This window comes from Abramis brama (genome assembly GCF_963993115.1).
Source record: "Abramis brama genome assembly, chromosome: 7".
Taxonomy (NCBI): Eukaryota; Metazoa; Chordata; class Actinopteri; order Cypriniformes; family Leuciscidae; genus Abramis; species Abramis brama.
The window spans coordinates 37,764,104-37,778,841 of record NC_139969.1 but is presented as its reverse complement, the minus strand read 5'-3'; the positions used below and the strand labels follow the sequence as shown (position 1 = coordinate 37,778,841).

Genomic DNA, 14,738 nt, shown 5'->3' with positions numbered 1-14,738 from the left:
GATATCACGATGCATCGCGATGCACCGCATCCTCAATTTTAAATTTTACTTCAAAAGTGATGTGTTCGTGCGTGTGTGTGTGTGTGCTCGCCTGTTCGGGAAGTCACAGTGACATTACAGTTCAAGTTTCAAGGGAGTAAAGCTTGTTTATGCCATTAAGAAAAGGAAAATCTGTCAAATACATTTTGTTTTAAAGAAATGTTCATTTAAAAGCAGCGCTCATAATCAGTGTATTATGTTACCAAAAGATGCGCACATCAACCGTCGCCGAATCCGCTGTTGAAGGTGATGATCATCCATTTATAATCACGAGTAACAACACAGAATAATTGTAATTTGACCATCGGGTGCGGATACTTAAATCAGAGAAAATTATTGGGGCGGGTGGATGATTTGTTTTTGGCTGCGGATTCGGGTGACGTTGGAGCTCATCTGCTTACTCTAAAGCAGTCAGACTCTGCCAGGCGTTAACAGCTCGGGGTGAAAACGGCTAACGTGGTTTATCAAGTTAGTGGTATTACCTCCTAGGGCTGAGACGGTTACAGCATTACCGCAATACCGCGGTCACATGACGCCTACCGCAATACCGCGGTCACATGACGCCTACCGCGGGTCTGAGCTAGTCACCGTCATCACCGCAAAAAAAAAAAAAAAAAAGCATTGGCCTGCACATGTGTGCACGTTGTGTCTAATTACATTGATTCATTGATTCTAATGACATGGATTGTGTCTAATGACATTGTGTCTTACATGATACGTTTTGTTTAGAAAACCTTGAATGCATCAAAAGATGGAGCACATCCGACCTTACGCGAGTTGGGGAGCGCAATGTTGCAAGACACATAATAACATTCCATTGGTATTGACTATTAGGCCTATATGCGAGAGTACCTACAGACATCCCAAGTCTCCCGGAGGTTCCGGGAGTCTCCCACATATTAATAGCGGCTCCATGATGCCCGCAAATTAGTTAAAATCTCCCGGAATCTAGAGCGAGCGAGCAAGAGCGCGCATGCGAGACAGAGACTGTGTTCCAAACCATGTAGCACGGCAGAGAGGGAGAGGGAGCGAGAGAGAGCATCCTGATTGGCCCGTTTCGGTAAGTCAACCAATCAATTGTCAGTGTGGGTGGGCTTTTATCTCTTCTTCTCTGACTGCGCGCGCCTCCCCAAGTGGACGAGGCATTTGCTTGACGCGCTCGCCGTATACTATTCTTTGAAACGACAGCGGGCGACTCGGTGTAATTGTCCTCTAAACCATCAGGAATCAGCAGTGAGAAGAAGTAATAAGGTACACTCGTGAATGTTTATTTTTGAACAACACTTTAGTACACCAAACTACAAAAGAATCGTGTAAGCAGTAAACCTTGAGATTATTAGGCTACTTGTGACATTAGAAAAAAAACCCGGATATGATAACGTAACCTACAACTTAATTAACGTTACATATTTTCTAAACATTTTCATTTAGTTTTGTGAACATTTTTATAAAACATGGCTATTTATTTGTATTTAAAGGGCTTATGTCTACTATTGTAGGCTCATTATAAATAATATCCTGGAAAATACACGGATAAAGTGACCCGGGATTTGACCCGGGTTCGTTTGATTTTGGTTCATTCACACTGCCAGTGATTTTCTGGAATCAGAGAGTGCGTTCACACACAACCCGTAAAAATCCCGTAAAGACACGTGACATCGATGTGACTTGTAATGTCTCAGCAGTGTCTTAAGTTTGCTTATGAGCTGCGATTTATCTCGCTTGTGAAACCACGCTTGTGCATTTTTTTATCTGATTCGATCATAAACTTGCGCATTACGTACCGTTTCACTAGCTGGCGAATGATCCCGGCTTCAGCGTCATCACTACGACACGGCATTATTACGGCTTTTGTTCACACAGCGCGCGTTCCGGGACTGAACACGGCAATGTTACTAGGTCCCCAACCCGGCATCGATGCCGGCATCAATCCCGGGTCGTGTTTGCGTTCACACAGAAGGCGTTCTGGCAATTTCCCGGGATCATCGCGCTGTGTGAAAGGGGCTTTAGTTACCTTTAGATGAAAAGTAGGTCAGTAAACTTAAATAAAATTGCGATATAGACCAGTGTCTGTCAATATTAAACCGCATAAAGACTATTTAAATAGGAATCATGCATGTTCTGCGCGTCTCTGTGAATGAATGGCACAGACGCGCGGTTTCATTTACCACACCCACACTGAGGCGGCAGACATGACGCTCACAATGTTTTCAGCCTATATGAGGACATTAATGCACTGCATCAACACAGCCGCTCTGAGAGTCACTTCAGCAGCATTTTAGCTTCATTTGAGAAAAACTATCGTCATATCATAAAACACAGAGAGACTCAAAGATCTACACGGCAACCCGTCAAAATAAAATTTTGGTTTAACATTTGAAGAAAGTTTTGCTTAAATCATTACATTTTAAATAATTGGTTATAACAATTTAATCAAACCATTAAAATGGAATCAAGAAAACAAAAAAAAAAGAAACTTTTGGGAGATGCGAGAGCGAAGTAGTCCACTTCCGGCGTTCTATTGTGATGCGATAAAGGCCTATAGCCTATAACAAGTTTCACTGATATACCACAGAATAATATTTATAAATAAAACATAGCATAAAATTACCTCACTTCTAGATTGTGCATACCAGGGACTCAAAGGCTCTCTCTCAGCTTGAATGTTTAAACTGATAAGACTTAAAAAGAAGCGAAAATTATCAACTTTAGTTATGATGCAATGCTGGCCCGATTGTGCAAGTGACAATTCCGTCATGTCCCGACTCCTAAACGCGAAAGTGTAGTTTCGACGCTTGCCTTGTCCAACCCATTTTGAGAGACAGAGAGAGAGAGAAGACCCAGCACCGCTGAACACTCGTCTGGGAAATTGCGTCTGGGAGAAAGTTTTAAAATTATTGATTTGATTTTATAATATGTGTGGATTAATTTAGACTACTCATACAATCTACATGCTAAAGTGAATCAATGTTTGCGGGGGAATTTCCCGCATTATAAGTGGTAGACCTGCGGGAATTATTCAAATACTTATTGAAGTATTTATTATTTATTTTAATAGTTCAAAAAGTACAATAAATGTTCAAATTTAGATTTTTTTAATAATTGTTGAAAGGTGCCTTTTTAATAAACACAACACGTTCCCAAAGTCATGTGAAATAATCGCGTTACATAATCGTGATTTCAATACTGACCAAAATAATTGTGATTATGATTTTTTCCATAATTGAGCAGCCCTAGTTTGTGCTCAAACCAAACTAGTTCCTAGTACATCCAATTTAGTTCGAGAAACAACATAAAGGTTTTCTGCTTGAGCAGAAACTTACCTATTTTTTTTAGCTTTATTGCTTCAACCTAAAAAAGAGATAAAGAAGAATATTCCAAATTACGCAAACTATTTAATATACAGAAATATACAGATCAGGGGACGTATTTACAAAACATCTTATGGCTAAAAGTAGCTCTTAACTTGCCGATTTAGGATAAACTCTTAAAAATAATGGGCATGTCAGTCCTAATTTTAGGACTTTTTCTAAGAGTATTTCAGAAAGCATTTTAGCTAAGACGACACACAGTTAATTCTCATACTGTATTTTCAGAAAGTTTTGGAATATTTATTCTCTCCCCAAATGTGTCACTAATAAAACACAATAATAAATAATTTAATGAGAAGGCTTATATTGACCTATTATGATTTTGTTTACATCTACCTTGTAAATATATTTTTTTGCCATTTTATTAAAGTTTTCACATGTAAGTCAACAACAATTACAATTTTAACAATATTTTAAGTGTAATCTTTCTTTGTAAAAAGCATACATTTTATCATATGCATTTCAAAGTTAAGGATTCATTAGTCTGAATTGGAACAAACACTATAACATCATAGTTGATAATTCAATATACCTACTTTATTTTTGACAAAACAGACTATATATTTAGTCTATTTTACAGTAAAAACTTTATAATCTATCCAAAACTAGTCAACGAAATCTTGTCTAAACATTCATATTTCGTCTGTAACATATTTTTATGATATATTAATATAGGGCATATAAATGTTAATTTGCAGTTATATATTGCTTATACAAAGACATTTTATTTAAATGTCGCGATTTATATTTAAACAGTCTTTTTGCGGTTTTTCAGACTCTATTCCATAACGCAATTAGAATAATTTAGCACTTAAGAATAAAGAACTTACTATTCACAATCCTAGCTGGATCCGTTGCTCCTCGAAGTGAAAATAAACCAGCACTTCTGAGGTAAATTTTTCCAGGATTATATTACTATTACGCTATCATTATTCCTCATAGCGTCACAAGACGACGTAATGTACATGAATCTGATTAAATTTGAAATGTTTTATCGAGCTGATGTGGATGTTGACAGGTTTTCATTGATTGCCTCAGATCATTTGCGTTTGAATAGTGCGCGCTCTCAGACATCTCTCTCTTTTCATACAGATTACATAAACAGAGAATATTTATTTTCGTTTTGAATTCGATCATTTAAAAGTAGACACTTAAATCATTATAAAGATATATTGCTTATGCCAGCATTCGCTGAGTTTTGTTTAAGTTTAGACACGTGATCCAGAAAAAAAGTTCACGGAGAGGCAGAAGCACACCCTGTTTATTTTCTTTATTTTACAAAAAAGCACTGTTTTGTTTCGATTGTAAGTAGACACATAAATTCTAGTATTTTAATTTTGCTGCTATGAGAAAAAAATCCAGCAAACGCGCCGGCGCATTTGTCAACCCCGCGCAAAATGCCACCGTTTTAATAAGTATTTCAAGGTATTAAGGGGCATATGTGACTTAATTCACTTCATCTGATGTCATCTAAACTTAACTGAATAACATATTAAATTGATGGTTCTTAACTTACCTGTTTTCGGGTTTTAGTACAATAAACGCAGTGTCTCTATGGAATTATATTTGTTTAAAAAAACTGAACGTAACTTTATAAAACTGAATGCCATTACAAAAGAAGAAAAAAACACACACACACACACACACACAAGAAAAAAAAAATGAACTCAGTCGCACAAATTTAACAGGCTCTTCAAATATGCTTCATTCTTTGTTAATGTTTTTCAAAGATTTGTTTTCTCAAATCGTGGATTCTGAATGCATTGCATCATCAAACATAATATGTTTATTATTAGACAAATATTGGAGTTGGGAAACATAAAAGTGTACAAGCCCCCCCCTGCGGGCAGAAAGGAGAGTGGCACTTTACAAGGCAAATATTTGATTTGTAACCCAAAAAAATACAAAAATACAACATAGTCACATACGGCTTTGGAAACAGGCAGGGTCTCTAAGGTAGGTAAGTGATATAATAAGTAACAAGGAGCTAACAATAATAAATAAATAATAACAAAAATAACATTGTCAGATTAGATAAATCATGCAAATGTATTTTGCATTGGAATCCTACCCAAAAAGCTATACTTTTGCTCATGTGATAATGTAATGGGAAAACAACATTCTGCATGTTGAAATGTACAGTAAGTGCTCATTTAATGCATGTATTAGGAACTAGAACTATTAAATATTATCTATCATTATTATCTCTATCAATAACATTTTCCTTTTCTATTAAAGTGTATAACAGTAAAACAAAGCTTATTATCTTAGCTAATGACTATGGAGCCTTAATGCAGTGGTTCCCAACCCTCTCCTGGAGTACCCCCGGACGTGCCATAATTTAGCTGCAGCCCTGAACTAGTACATCAGATTCACTAATCAAGGACCTGTAAATTAGTAAACAAGTTTAATGAGGTGTGCTAGCTCAGGGGTAGTTCAAATACAAGGACTGTCTGGGGGTACTCCAGGAGAGGGTTGGGAACCACTGCCTTAATGCATCTATATATTCATGTACCAATTTGACTTAAAACCTAATGCAGAAGGGCATAATCTCGGGCAACATGATGTACAACACTAGCATTCAGATAACACCATAACCAGTAACTCAAAAAAAATATAGTACAGTATCAGAACTGGACTTGACAAAATAAAAAGGCAAAAAATGTAATACGGTTTTGTCACAGATTGAACATTTTTATGAGTATTATAGTTCTCCTAATAAATGTACAATTGAAGAGTTTGGTTCCAAAACGCGATAAATCCATTTTGATCAATTTGAGTAAAAATGTGTTTTCTTTACCAAGAATTTGGCAAGATGAAAAACGCTATTTTCTGTTTCAAACTTTCACATAGCATATTTAGGTTATAATAACAAAACAAATTCAAATCCAGATTTTGATTTTCAAAGATTTATTATAAAAACTGATCATTTTTTCCCCAAAATGCAATAAATTCATAACACTTTTTTTCCCCAAATGCAATTAATCCATTGAATCAATATAAAAGTTATTTTTCATATTGAAACTGTTGAAAATACACAACAAAATAAGTTGATCCATCCACATATGACAGCCTGAACTCGATCAATATCTTATTAACGTTACAGGCACTGGACTAAAAATACATTCAATCAGCTATCGCTAGGAAATACCTCCTGAACTTTTTTGACGGCGATCATCTGTAAAACGGCTTAGTCCTGCTCGGTTTTCGTTGACTTTGAGTAAAACAACTGAAAGTTTTTCAAAAGATCCCCTGGGTTCAACGTGTCAGTGTGACAGAAGTTTGATGCTGTCGTGTGAGAACAAGCAATAGCCGGCATTTTTCCTCCTCCCGCGCCTCGTCTTCTTAATCTCCTCACGTAAATGATTAGATTTCGATGGCTTACGTTTCTTCCCTACCGCAGAAACCACCACAGGTTCATCAATGCCGTCAAAATTATAAAAGATTTTGTTTGATTGTTGATCAAAAAGTACAAAGTAGATAGGAAAAACTAGGATGCCGGGTGTATTCAAAGCGCTGCCGTTACTGTTTACAGTGCGTGGAATGGTGCGCTGTGATTGGTTGAGAGCGGATTTATCTCATTCTGCAGAGAAAGGAGACTGGCGTTTGTCGCGGTTTGGAAAGAAAGGGAGAAAACATGACAGAATAACACGGCGGATATCGCATTTTACATAAAATTTAAAATGGACTTTTCAATACTGACCCTATACAATACTGATTTTTGCAGGAACTCAATTTTTTTTAAAATGGCGTTTATCGCGTTTTGGAACCAAACTCTTCAATTGTAGCCTATATGATATTGCAAACAAAGTAACAGTGGACTTATATATGATCAGTTATGATCAGTTATGTTTGTCTTGGGCTCTTCTGTATGTGGAAAATTTATAAAAAGGCACAAACTTTCACATATTCACATATATGCGTATTGCCCAATTACTATCAATACGTCAAGTGCCCGACAAGGAGGGAAAAGACACTCGACCTATGCTTTAGGAATATTAAAGAAGCTTACAAGGGCTATGCAAAACCACCCCTCGGAGACTCGGATCACAACGCAATCCAGCTCGTCCCGCAGTATAAACAAAAGCTCAAGACCAGCAAACCCGAGATAAAGACAGTCAAACAGTGGACTGATGAGTCTGTTGAACGCCTTAGAGGCTGTTTTGACTGTACTGTGTGGGACATTTTCGTGAATACTAGTAAGAATTTGGAAGAGTTGACTTCAGTGGTGACTGACTATATTCGGTTCTGTGTGGACTGTATAATACCAGAAAAAAAACTTTTAGGGTATTTCCAAATGACAAACCTTGTGTAAATAAAGAATTAAAAGTTGCACTGCACAGGAAAAGGAGAGCTTTTGAACAGGGAGACAGGCCTAAAAGATTAGACCGATTAGACAGATAACAAATGACTGTAAACAGAAATATAAATGGCAGATTGAGGCGAAAATGAGGGGAAATAACCTGAAACATGCATGGCAAGGGATGTATACAATAATAGGGAAGGAAGAGAAGAAAAGGCACATAGATACAAATGGAGATGATCAAGCATTTGCATTTGCAAATGAACTGAATGGTTTTTATGCACGTTTCGAAACATCAGACTTCTCTCCTGGATCGTGATGCCATTAGACAGCAGCTACAGTATGGTACTCCTCCAACTATTACAGCAGATGAGGTGCTGTCACAGAGCTACCCTCATTTCTTTGTAACCCCTTGTTAGCCCTTTCACAAAACACATGAACACATACTTGGTTTTTAAAAGACTCTTTATTTACCTTGGTGTACCAGCGACAGGAGAGATGGATTAACCACACAAATATACCTACAACTATACTGTTGTGTCTCAGACTGGCCACCTGAGCACTAACCCAGAGGACATTTAAAGTTTGCTACAGACTGTTGATTGTCACCTGGATCAGCATACATGGTGGTGGCCATCTTGATTTGGGTAAAAGACTGGAATGGACTTTTCTCATGCTTTTTATACCTGTGCTGTGTTGCATCATGGGGAGTGGGAGATACCAAGTATGGTGGGAAAGGAGGGGGTTTGATGTTAATGTGTACTTCCTCTAATTATTGCTGAAGTTTACTTATTGAAGTCTGTACTGTTATTTAAATTTGTGTGGTGAAGGAAATGGAGTTACTTGATCACATAATACTTTTACTTGATATTTATTACATGTTCATGGTCTTGTGATTATAGCCCCATGTGATTATTGCTGAGAAATGGTTGTACCCAGGTGTATAAATTCTCACATCATGAAGTGATCAAGAGGGGCTAAGACTGGTGGTAGTGAATGCTGTATCAGCTGAGTACTCTGATTGAAGTATTAGACCTGATGCAAGGTTATTGTTTTTTTGTATATTGAAGTTGTTGTTTTTTCTTTTTTTTAATTTTTCATGCTTTGGCACCTGTGAGCACCTTGCACTTTACTGGCTTGGGAGAACTTAAATAAATATAAAAATGGCATTTAACGTCCTCCATGTGTTATTTTGAAGAACTCTGGATGTCGTTGTGACAAGTGGTGTCAGAAGTGGGATCGTTATGCCACCCAAGACCAGACAAGACCGAGGTGCGGGCGCAGGTGAGCAGTTGGGAATGGATCAGGAGCCGCCCAGCTCTACGGAGTTACAAGAAACAGCGGGCCCGACAGAGGGAAGTGTCTCAGAACTGGCCGGCCTGGTTAAAGTTCTCCTGCAGTCCCAAGCCGCCCGGGATGATCGAATGGAGCAAGTAATGGTGAAGCAAGACCAGCGTTGGCGAAATATGCAGCACCAATTCCAGCAAATACAGCATCAGGTGATCCAGATCCAGGCTGGAGGGGACCACAGAGAAAGTCAGGCCGCGTACACAGCTGCAAGCCCAGTGTCAAACGGAGAAGGTACGTCATCAGGAAGCATCGAGCCAAGATTACATCCCTTGACAAGAGATGATGACATCAAGCAGTTCTTGACAACCTTTGAAAGGATGGCCACTGCGTGCAGATGGCCTCAGGCCAATTGGGCAATCAGACTGGTTCCCCTGTTAACGGGAAAGGCACGTGGTGCCTATGTAGCCATGGATGGGAATGATGCTGAGGTCTATGATAAAGTTAAGGAGGCGATACTTATGAAATATCAGATTAATGCAGAGATCTACCGGCAAAGGTTTCGCTCATCAGAGATTCTGCCAGACGAGAACCCCCGTGAGCTTTAAGTGCGATTGAAAGATCTCTTCTCAAAATGGGTGAAGCCAGAGACATGTACTATTGCTATTACATGTACAACAGCAGTTGTCCGAACTTATTATCTTGGAGCAATTTATGCGAATGATAAGCTCTGACATGGCAGTGTGGATTAAGGAGCATGATCCAGCCACAGCAGAAGAAGCAGCCAAGCTTGCAGAGACGTACCTGGCCGCACGCCAGGAGGCCCAGCACAGCTTTGGAGGTCGAAGTCAAAGATGGCCAAGTAAGTCTGGGGGTGAGGGTGGTCATGGCCAAGGTAAAGTGAGTTTTGTTAGAAAGCAAGGGGATAAAACTAACAAGCAGGAAGTTAGATGTTACTATTGTGGGGAGGTAGGACATACAAATTCCTGTTGTCCATCCAGGAAGGTTAAGCATTCTGTTTTCTGTTATGTTCCCCGCCCCTACCTGCCCCATACTTCAGCCCATGAGTCTGGACAGACACGCCCCACAGACATATTGACGCCGGTACTTGTGAATGGTCAGTCAGCTAAGGCCATAGTGGATACGGGTAGCACTCAGACATTAGTACATGACAGCTTGGTTCCTGAAGATGAATATATTACCAAAAATTCCATTAAAGTTTGCTGTGTGCATGGAGAAGTTAGGGAGTATCCGACTGCAGAGATTTACCTAACAGTGCAGGGGCAGACTTTTTTGTTGCAGGTGGCCGTTGCGTCCCAGTTACCGCATGAAGTAGTACTAGGGCGAGATCTTCCCATTCTTTGTGATTTGGTGCCCAAAGTTCAGCCTTGTTATGCGGTAACTCGAGCCCAGAGTGCTATAGCCGACTTCAATGAGATGCCTTTTGCTGGTGTTGACTTTGAGGTAGCCGTTGAGAAAAGACGCACATCTAAAAAGGAAAGGCGTAAACGTAAGTTTGAGGGTAATGTGAAAGAGCAGGTTGAGGAGCTACCTTTGCCAGAATGCCCTCTTAATATGACAATCCCTGAGGACATAGCTGAAGTACAGAAAAATCCGACTTTGCAAGACTAGTTCCAGAAGGTGTCTGTAGTAGATGGTGTTAGAAAAGAGGTTGGATCGTGTTTGATGGATGAAAAGTACATTGTGAAAAAAGGTATACTCTATCAGGTGAAAGGGGAGGTTGAAGCATTGGTAGTTCCGGAATCAATACGCCATACAGTTATGTCTTTGGGGCACTCTGTTCCGTGGTCAGGACACTTAGGCAAGCATAAGACATTAGCAAGGGTTTCAAGTCGGTTCAGTTGGCCCAAAATGTATACGGATATAACAGAGTTCATTCGTACTTGTACAGAGTGTCAAATGACATCGGGAAGGACCAGGGAGTTGCACCTGCACATTTGTTACCATTGCCGGTCATTGACACACCCTTTAGTCGCCTGGGAATGGATATAGTGGGGCCCCTGGAAAGAAGAATGGAAATCGGTATATTCTAGTAATCTGTGATTATTCCACCAAATACCCAGAAGCCTTTCCCCTTAGAAACATCAAAGCTAGACAAGTAGCTAACTGTCTTGTGCAGCTGTTTTCCAGAGTGGGGATTCCTTGCGAAATCTTAACAGATCAGGGTACTAATTTTATGTCCTTGCTGTTAAAACAGGTGTACCAACTGTTGGGAATCAGGGCCATTAAGACCACACCGTACCACCCCCAGACTGACGGCTTGGTTGAACGCTTCAACCAAACCCTCAAAAGCATGCTGCGCAAGTTTGTTTCCAAGTCAGGGTCTGACTGGGACCAATGGTTACCTTATCTGTTGTTTGCTTACAGAGAGGTGCCGCAAGCATCCACGGGTTTCTCCCCATTTGAACTGTTATACGGCCGGCAGGTGAGAGGACCGTTGGACCTGCTTAAAGAGCAGTGGGAGGGACCCAAGGATGGTATATGCAGTGTGGTCCAGTACGTGGTCCAAATGAGGGAGCGTCTGGAAGAAATGACATCATTGGCCCAGGAGAACATAAAAAGACACTTCCCCCCGGTTCCTACGCCAATGTTAACATGTATTTACAATACATTTTAGCACTTACAATTAGAGCAGTGGTAGTAGTCAGGGACCATTTTGAGGTTCATTGTGTTCCCAATAAACACATTCATGTAATAAAAATAATGCAATACTAATTTTTATTTTCAAACTATTGAAGGTCTTTCCCTGGATTTTTTTAAGCGTGGTTCAAAGAGACGGCTACCCAGCTGTAGTAGACCAGCAAAGCTCAACAAACTATGGAAGTCATTTGTGTTTTCAGTGTTTCTTTTAAACAAAAATGCAGACATGGGGGTCATGTCTGCATTTTTCACCAGCTTATGAGGTGCAGCTTTTGCAAGCTGGCTTGGGAAAACGGAATCTTACTATGCCTGATGACTTGACACATTCAGAGGTGATGTATATTTACACACCATTCGTTTATTAAACAGCTATGCCTTCCTTAGTTATCAACAACTAAAAACCTTTGTAAGAATTATTTTCTAATCTTGAGTTAAATGTGGATTTTAGGTCTCTAGCTTGTTCAATGATGCATACCCAAAAATAAACTCAGCATCTGGAGGCTGGCTTCTCCACAAAGCAACTGGTATGATCTGTAAACTAACACAACGGGAACTAGTTTCAATTCAGCAGGCTCTGGCAGACTTTCTCACCATAGGTTTGTGCAGCTTTGCTGCTCAGCCATTGGTTCGCAAAGTAATCTGAGAAAAAGGTGTTTTCCCCATTGCGTCTAATGCCCGTGAGATGTCATCTCACTGAAAAAATGTTACTACAGTCAACAGGTGTGTTGTAGTGTCCATCGTTCCGTGGAGGAAATACAGTAGACTCGTGTTCCATAAACTTGATTTATTTATCTTGCAAACAAGTAAAGAAAATCAGAGACCCATTAAATCTCCAATTTAATTTTTTCAAAACTGTGTCCCTTTTCCCCGTTGACCACACCCTCACCTGACTACCATCTAACTAAAACACTCTGACATCATAGGTACTGCCCACCTCATTACATTATTAAAGGAAAACAGAAACTAACATAAATGCATATAAATTCATTAACAACATATCAACAAAATTATTCACAGGCTCCTACATCCCGGCCCTTAATTGTCCTAATTATTAAAGGGCAATTATTACCCATTCATATTGGAGCAAAAATGATCATTTTCATTTAAATAGTACAGTTCCTAGTAGGAAATAGTTAGAACTAAACCAACTTAACAAACTAGGGTGAATCCACACCCATCCTAAACCTAACCATCTCAAACCTAATGGCAACAGACCTAATGGCTCCAAACCTTATCTGAATAGCCCAGATAAAGCCCAGTCAAAGCAACTAAGGTGAATCCACACCCAGCCTAAACCTAATTGTAACAGGTGTCTAAGAATTTAACAGTTAATTAATTAAATAAATAGCTGTTGATGCAAATAGATTTATCAGAAGATTTTAAAATTTGTAAAGGAGGTAGCGGGTTGTGGTGAGAAACAACAGACAACACAAGTTAGATACGAACTGGTATGTAATTTGATTTACAGTGAAAATAATAAACCGAATTGGGGGAAAGGTAGTTACAATATTAGACAATAATACACAAAGTTCAGCATGAAAATCTCCCCTTGAGTGCACTCTTCTTTTACCCCAAAAACCTACACAGACAGGGGATTGAAATGACAAAAAGAAATAAAATAAAATACAAATAATGGAGTGGTTTCTTTCTTTCTCTAAAAACTTTTTTTTTTTCTCAACATGTCACAATTATCAATGGTTTAATCAAGCAAGGATCTCAATAATCAAATTTGGTTATGGGTAACCATACACCATAAAGAGTGTGCTCTTCAAAAACACGGATCAGGTTCCTATCAGTCCCTGTATTTATCAGTCAAAATTGACAGGGAACTTAATAGTCTCTAAATAGTAATTGTCTTGCTTAACAAGCAAGACTGGAGAATGAAAGAAAGGATATTGTCCTCTTCTTTATGAATCGTCCTTTCTCTGTAGCAGATTCGGGTGGCTCGCCATCAAACGTGAAATTTCAAGGGATGTCGCAGAAGATCACAATCCGTGGAACCAAGGAAAAAAAATAGAAATACAGGGAAGAAGAAAAACCTGGCCTGTTCACAGACCAGAGCACTCATTTAGTGATTTCAGAAATAATTTCACATCAAAGATCGAAAAAATCAAAACAAACAATTAAACATACAAATATAATTTTTTCAAGAAATGATAAATTACACTAATTTACCTCTAGAACAATCGCATTTGATCTTTCTCACGCATGTGACCAATAATGACGCCAGTGAACTGAAATGGAGGAATAACCACGCGGTTCACTATGACCACACTTATAGTAATTTAGAATGAAATAGTAAAATTAAACAATAGAACATAGCAATATTGTTTCCACAAGAACTTATATAAATCATTTACCTCTATATTAATCGTCTTTTGCTTTCACCCAGGCGCGTCTCACAGGCACGCACGGCCAGCAATGGCGTCAGTGAACGAGGAACACCCACGCGGTTCACTATACCCACAGACGGTTGAAATGCGACATGAAAATGGAATTAAGCATTGTTTGATCGAACAAATTCATATTTTTTCATCGTGTTATTAAGTTTATACATGAACTTTTTCCATTTATAAGGTTATGCTGACTCACCGGAGTAAAATGTGACTCAATAACATTCACTCAGCTTCTCCATACACTTCACGATATGAAATGAATCAAATTAACGGGTGTTTCTACTTTTCTCTTAACTATATAATGTTATCTTCGATCACGGAGATCAACTCACGTCTTCTCTCCTTCTTCTTCTTCTTCTTCTTCTTCTTCTGTTTATTTGGCGGTTGGCAAACAACGAATGGTGTGCATTACCGCCACCTTCTGAAAAGGAGTGTGGATCTGGACTACTTACTCTCTATAATAAAAAAAATAAATAAATAAATAAAAAAATAAAAAATAAAAAAAATTACTAAAGCAATTATATTCTCCTTAATAGACCCGTTTCTCTTAGGAAAAGGAACAGATAGCTGTAGCATGTTTCTTCAGACTGTCTCTGTAATAACCCTCTAATCCTTAAGGGTATTTGTTCAGCTTCAAGACACCTAAGTAACTTCTGCCTCTCATACTGGTACTTATTACAG

General features: G+C 38.9%; 1 long non-coding RNA gene across 1 annotated transcript; it reads right to left on the bottom strand.

Moving 5' to 3' along the window:
* Window positions 1-12,432: 12,432 nt before the first annotated feature.
* LOC311087424 lies at window positions 12,433-14,427 on the bottom strand. The gene is made up of 4 exons (XR_014607272.1): window positions 14,254-14,427; window positions 14,022-14,118; window positions 13,837-13,895; window positions 12,433-13,705 (listed from the first exon to the last, which is right to left on the bottom strand). It is a non-coding gene; the product is annotated as an uncharacterized lncRNA (long non-coding RNA).
* Between the last annotated feature and the right edge of the window lie 311 nt (window positions 14,428-14,738).